Raw genomic sequence first — 7451 nt, forward strand, 5'->3', positions numbered from 1 at the left:
GAAGTCTTACTAAAGACAACGTTGGAGGAAGACAGCTGGGTAACGACTTGGTCCAAGGCAGTTGGCACCGAGGGTCAGTGACTTGAAGGAATAAGCCTGTCAGCGGACCACTTTTTCAAGTAGGGCGTAGTCCAGTGTAAAACATTGCAATGGAACCATGTGAAATGTTCCTGTGGAATTTTACAGTTGAAAGAAGGTACTGAATTTTCTGAGGCTCAGTGATCGTGCCTCGGAGCCTGCAGAAAAAGTCTCGTGTCCAGTTTTTGGGAACACTTGAACTCTTTGGAAAATCTTGTGCACATGTGAATCACTGAAAATCCCTAATGGAAGGGTGCTGGCCCAGATTTTTCAGAGTCATGTCACGGAAAAAGAATGATACAGCTCCCTGGAGCTTGGTAAAACATAATTTAACTAAGTTTTCTTTGCCTTAAGTGTATGCTAAAAATAAAAAAAAAATATTAGAAATGGTTTAAATATTAAATGTGCATAAAGTTCCACATAAAATCATTTAATATTTTTATGAAAAGGGTGAACTCTAGATAGTTACTACCAACAAAATAAGTGAGATTTGAAAATGTAAAAACTTTTTCACAATCTTTCAAAATTTTACCATAGTTGGAAATTATATTTAAAGAAATGAAGCAATCATTCTTTTCTAAGACTATGGAATGTTGCATTTTCTTGTGATGATACCAGTGATGTCACATCCAGTCGGACTTTTTCACAGCAATACACTGAAGCTGTGGTTTGCAGCATGAGTATGCATCATGAGATCAGGCTTTGCAGCTGGATTGGATTCTGTTGCAACAGATACAGCAGCACCCAAAGGACTAAAGTGTGTGTAGAGGTGCATATCGAAATTAGTGATGGAGAAGTGGATCTGTGTCTGCACCTCAACTTGAACTGCTCCAGCGCTTCTTGGCTCCTTCAAGGTGAACTCTTATATCTCCTTCAGCTCCCTTACAGATGCTGTGTGCTTTGCAGGTGGTCACTGAAGTAGTTGTCCAGACAGTAAGGCCCCTCACTGGCCACACTCAGTACCAACTAGCAGAGCCAGGTATCACTGCGGCCAGAGGACACATCATCACATCCCAGATCCTGCTTCACTTGGGCTGCCTAGGAGAACTAGAGGAGGCAACTCTTAGCTAGGGCTCACCAGCCTGGGGGCTTCTGTTGTCCCCAGGGCTGAGGGGCATTAATGTCTGACAGCACACTTTTAACATGTGGCCACCATGAATTTTCTGAGCTACTGGAGAAGTTTTCACAACAGTGTAAAACTGATGGGAATTTTCTTCATAGAGCCAAACTTTAGAGTACAATCTGAAGACATAAGAATAACAAAAATTGGTCTATAAATATTGATTGAGCTTCTAATACATGTAAGTTCTGGAACAGGATGAGCTGAATAATACATAAAGCATTTAGTCAGCTTGGGAAGATAAAATAAAATGCATGATAATAAAGTGAAATTGAAACTGACTATAGCCATAAGATAGACTTTGCTCTACCACTTGACTTTGGAATATGTAGGTCAAATTTGTTTTCTTCATTCCAGGAAAAAAATGTTTTTTAATTAGTCATATAAATGCCTGCGATTCAATGAAGCTGGGTTTTCAGCATAATGTTTTTGTTGCACTGCCTCAAACAGAGAAATCTAACATATGCAACTTGTATTTTCAGTTGCCACAGGCCGTTTGGCAAGATATTGAAAATTACTCACACCAATGAACAAGTAAATTCCACTGTATAAATTAAAAGCAAAGACCAAGACTGATGGAATAATTTGAAACTGCCTAAAGGCAACTAATAAAATTACAATGTGGAAAGAAGTAAAGATTAATTAAACCTCACAGAAGTGACCATAATAATCTTTCTTTGAATTTAAAAAATTAATAATACAATCATAGTTGAATAAGTTTTTAATATCTGATTTTTCATTCCAAAGACAATGTTAGCCAACTGGCTAGTTCTCTGTTAAAATAAATGACTAATAAATGTTTTCTATAGCTTTGGAGACTACATGGAAGTAGCTGAAAGTTAGCTCATCTGACTTAGTGTTCAAAATCCATCACTGTGACCTTATTTGTGGTCCTCCTAAGGAACAAATCACAGGCCAAGAACAAGTTGATCTTCTGGTCTTTGAAAAACATAGCCAGGAGGAACCCCTCAAGTTTCCATTTTGGTTAAAGCATGCCTGAAATGTAGCCTTACCTCAAGATTGCTTCCCATCTCTGTCTTTTTGGTGGTCCTGACAATAGAGGGATACCCTTCCTCTTAAAGATTACTTAAATTTTCAAAAGCTTCCTAAGTTACTGCTTTCTCCGTGGCGCAGCAAGACTAGCTAATACTTCTGTAGCTCCTACATTGTGTGCCTGGATGCTCAATATTGGCTCATGAAATCCTCACAGCAATGCTATGAAATATGAACTATATCTCCATTTTGCGGATAGAGAAACCAAGGTCCGAAAAATGTCACAACTTGCCTGTAATTCACGTGCAACTGAGTGGCCCTGCAAGGATTTGACCTCAGGTGGTCTGGCTTGAGGCCACACCCTTACTCTCTACCAGCTCTAAATTGACAACCACCCTCCACTGCTTCTAGAACAAAGGGTTCCTGAGGAAAGCCTTTGACTCTCAAGCAGTATCTTTCAACCCAAATTTGTTTGCTCTAGCTTAACTTTAGCCAAGGCCAGGGAGGAAACTAATTAGTTTCCTTGAATTTCTGCTTCCTGATCTCATTGTGTTTCTGTGATAAAACTGCTGTGAGGGTTGCAGCCCCACAAAGAGCATAGGTTATCTGAGTCAAGTCACTGACAACAGGCTGGTTGAGCGCTGCTGCAAGTCAGAAACAGCACAACTAGTAGATGGCACATTCTGGCTGATGCCCATTAGAGATGGTGATTTTGTTTCAACTACAGTGTCAGAGTGTGCCCTTGGCAAAGGAGGAGAAAGGACACCTAGTTTCAAGCTGCAGATGAACTTAAAATAATTAAATAATAGCACAGTCAATTCTTAATATGTTTAAAAGTATATGGTATCTTAAATATTTTGGTACTTAGTTGGGTGGGGGGAGAAGGGATTTAAACAGAACCAAGAGATAATTAAATGTGCTAATAATACTATTCTGAACAGTCTTTTAAGGCTGAACTTACCAATCAAAATCTAGTTCAAAAAACATTAATTACTTTACTTAGATTATATAATGAAAGTATACATTATAAATGTACACAATATGAATGGATCTTGTTGGCATTTATTTCAATGACTAACTGTAAAAAGGGATTTTATTTTCATCACATGTACTTCCTGACATATGGAAAATACATATTGCTTGAGTTCTCTAATTTAAATTCATGCACTTGTTGTAATATGTAATAACTTTAACAAAAGGGTGTGAATCAAAGTCAACACAATAATGTATCTACATCAGCAAAGTTAAATTGACATTTATTTTGACTTTCACCCTATAGGCCCTCCAAAAATGTTTGTTGAGTTTATTTTTGGTCAAAAATAATTTCACCTGTCATTTCATAGTTTTAAATTCTTGCTAGCATCAAAATCTGAGAACTTACAGATATATGTGTATGTATATGTGTGTATGCATATAATAGCTCTTTGAAATTATCATGAAATAATTTGCTAATTTACATAACTTAATTCTGTGGTTTATATATGTATTTGATAATTTACATAACAATTCTATGGTTTATATATGTATTTAATCCTACAGTCACTTTTCATTGCATTTTTAACTAAACTTTCTTCAAAACCTTTATCAAAATCAATTTTCAGAAGCACTCTTGACATATGGCAGCTATACCAACAGAAGGCTCATAATCATTGATAAAAATATCACTGGTTTTTTAATTATGGTAACTGTTGTGCAGGAAATTACCTTGATGAAATGGTAGCCTCCAATCACTATCCTAGAAATATAACAAAAAGGCTTACAAACTAAATTAAAATACTCAAACAACATGGTTTGTGAAATCAATCTAAAACTCACAATGAAAAGGACAGAAGAAAAAGGCAGAGGGTACAGGTGTGGCTTAATTAGTAAATTCTATTAAACAATTAAGGAAAAATAATGCTAATCTTACACAAACTCTTTAAGAATATAGGAGGAAGAAATACTTCTCAACTTATTTTATGAAACCAGAATTATCCTACTAAAACCCAACAAGATATTACCATGAAAATAAGTCTACAGAGGAAATCTTTTTTAACATAAAATAACACAAAATATTAGCAAATCTAATTCAATGTTTAAAAAGAATAATACATCACGAACAAACAGTATTATTTATGTAATGCAAAGCTGGTTTAACATTTTAAAGGCAATCAATATCATTTTCCATATTAATTGAATAAAGGAGAAAAAGTATTTGACGAAAGTCAACATTCTGCCATGATAAAAACCAGAAAACTAGAAGTAGAAGGAAGGTCCCTCAACCTGATGAAGGGCATCGACAAAGAAGTGTACAGCTAGTATCTTACTTCGTAGTGAAAGATGAATGACTTACCCCTAAAATCAGCTGCAAGCAAAGATGTCTGCTGTATTCAGCTGGTACTGGAGATTCCAGGCAGTTCAATAAGATAAGAAAAAGAAAAAAAGTCATAAAAATTAGAAGGCAATAAGTAAACTATCTTATTTGTAGACAATGGATTCCTGAGAAAACTCAAAAAATTCCTGTAACTAAAAGTGAATTTTTAGCAGGATACAAGGTAAATATATAAACATAAATTATATTTTGTATACAGCAATGAATAAGATACTGAAGCGTATTTAATACTGAAGAATAAATTAATAACATGTACTCTGAAAACTGCAAAATATTGCTGACAGAAAATGAAAGTAACCTAAATCAAGGGTGCGCTTGCTGCTTTGGCCTATTTTTGTTTTCAGAATACAGCCACTCCCATTTGTTTACATGTGGCTAAGGCCACTTTTGCAATTGAGAAGTTGCAACAGAGACCATTTTTATTTATCAAAGCTTAAAATACTCACCTTGCCCTTTGCAGGAAAGTTTGTTAACCCTTCATCTAAACGTTTGGAGAAATACCATGTTCATCTATTGGAAGATGCTATAAAATTATTAAGATGTTAATTCTCCAGATTCAGTGCAAATCCCAGCAGGCTTTCTTATCCAACTCAGTGAGCATATTCCAACTTTGAAATGCAACTGTAGAGAACCTAGAAGAGGCAGAACACTTTTGAAAAAGAACAATGTTGGAGGATCTGTACTGCCATATATCAACACTGACTATAAAGCCACAAAGACCAAAACAATGTGTAATGGCATAAAGATAGACAGACAAATCAAAGGAACAGAATAAAGAGTCCAGAAAAAAATTCACACGTGTATGGCCAATTGGTTTTGATAATTATGCCAAGGTAAGAGATTGAGAGGATAATCTTTTTGACAAATGATACAGGAACAACTGTGCTTTTTAGGGGCAAAATATATATATTTTCAATTTTCTAACACATGTTATTCATGAAAATTAACACAGAGTGGTTCATAGACCTAAATGTAAAGTTAAAAGCATAAACCTTCCAGAAGAAAGCATAGGAGATTTGCAATCTCGAGGTAGGTAAATATTTCTTAGACAGAACACAGAAAGTACTATCTGTAAAAGAAAAAAAGTGAAATAATTGGGTTTCATCAAAATATAAACTTTTTTCTCTTTTTAAGGTAAAAAATGACAACCAATTACTAAAAATCTCCTGTTTAATATCGCCTCCCCCCCCCCAAATATGCCTCTTTGATGTAAGGATTATCTTGAGCTGATTATTTATAAGAAACAGCAGACATAGGGAAAGCTCTGAAAACCAACTAGTTACCCTTTTATAAGAGAAATATACATGTATATGGGAAATCTCCATTTTAAGGGTGTCTCCCTCTCTGTACCAGGAAGTGGACAAGGACCAATTCTCTAGAAACTCTTATCAACTAGAGAACCCAGCGACTTAAATCTGTGTAACCATCACACTTTTGTTTATTGTGCTTTTCCTGGTAACCTCCCATAACTGGCCTCCCCGACCCTACCCGACCCCACCACGTCGTTCTTTTGTCTTTAGCTGGAGACGATATTTTAAGGTGGTGGCCGGGTAATTTCAGTGAGTTACTTGGTTTTTTTGGGCATCTCCCATATGTACAGGAGGTATACATATTATTAAACTTTTGTTTGTTTTTTCTTGTTTATCTGTTTTTTTTATTTCGAGTGAGTCTCAGCCAAAAACATAGAAGGGCAGAGGGAAAATTATTTTTCCGCCCCTACATGCCTTAAAAAGTGATAAGGCTATCACTAAAATTCCTCACTTGTAGATCTTAAATTAAAACTGACAGTAATGATTATGTTGCAGAATATCTCCAATAAAGTCATATTAAAAACAAGTATCATTCCAGTGTAAGAAAGAGTTGTCAATAAACCCTGTACTAATTAAGCAAACCACAGAAGTAAACCCGCTCACATAGCCGAAACAATAAAGTAAAATTCACGTAAGTGTAATATAATATGTATTTGGATTCTTGTCCAATATAACAGAGAAAATCTGCTATATTCCAAGAAAGCATGTTATAGTTTACTATTGATTGCAGAAACTCACAAAAACAGTGAACGGGCATTTCCCTGAGAAATGACTTTCAAAAGGGAGGGTTGGCCTTTTTTTTCCTTTGAAACATGAATAAGAAATGATGTTCTAGTGCAGGCAAAGGAAAATTTTATGTTTGCAAAATCGACACTATGCTCAAACACAGTGAAATAAAAGAAGTGTTGGAAATAGGTATGCAAGGTTCAGAAGTGCTTTCATTGCTACATGAATAAATAATTATGGCATGTAAATTGTGTTGGAAGTTTTGCTGCTTCATTTGCTGGTCTGAACCCCACAGATACAAACCTTCCCTTTAAAATCTATGTTTGTTTGCATTTATACCTAAGCTTAGCTTGGGAAATTGAAGATCTGAGGATTCAAAATCGGCTTTGACAGACCTAAAACTAATGTTACCAAACCAGCCTTTGACCAGCATTTTTTTTTTTTATTACTAAGTCTGCACTCAGAATCTACTACGTAGCACAGATTATAGAGAAGTAAGTATACGGTCTAGTTCCTCCTTTCCAAGGGGAAAATATATGCCATAATTGCTACCATTGAGAAGTTTACAACAGGTGGTGGTTGATTTTTGTGGGTTAATGTAACTGCAAACAGTGGCTTGCAGATAACCCTATTTGCTAGCATTTCCTATCACAGTTACTTTTAGGTAAAAATCACAATGTCATTTTAACTGACTAGCTTTTCCCCCCATGATTGTTCAGTGGGACTTTTCATGGCAGATGTGTGCTAATTCTTGTGCACTCAAAAACAGAGAGAAAAGGGAGCCTGAAATTAAAGTCTCAAAGTCTGATCTATATACGTAGGCACCATTAGTCATACAAACTTATCTCATAGG

The 7451-nt window shown here is 35.6% G+C and overlaps 1 protein-coding gene across 1 annotated transcript in view; it reads right to left on the reverse strand.

Moving 5' to 3' along the window:
• Positions 1 to 4884, reverse strand: part of IL15 (interleukin 15) — a 75886-nt gene extending 71002 nt beyond the window's left edge. The window contains exons 1-2 of the mRNA XM_072976544.1: positions 4819 to 4884; positions 4524 to 4570 (exon numbers count right to left, since the gene is read on the reverse strand). The gene's annotated coding sequence lies outside the window, so the exon portion shown is untranslated. The remainder of the gene's footprint in view (positions 1 to 4523; positions 4571 to 4818) is intronic.
• Positions 4885 to 7451: the final 2567 nt, after the last annotated feature.

The sequence above is a fragment of the Vicugna pacos genome, chromosome 2 (genome assembly GCF_048564905.1).
Source record: "Vicugna pacos chromosome 2, VicPac4, whole genome shotgun sequence".
In the NCBI taxonomy this organism is placed as follows: domain Eukaryota; kingdom Metazoa; phylum Chordata; class Mammalia; order Artiodactyla; family Camelidae; genus Vicugna; species Vicugna pacos.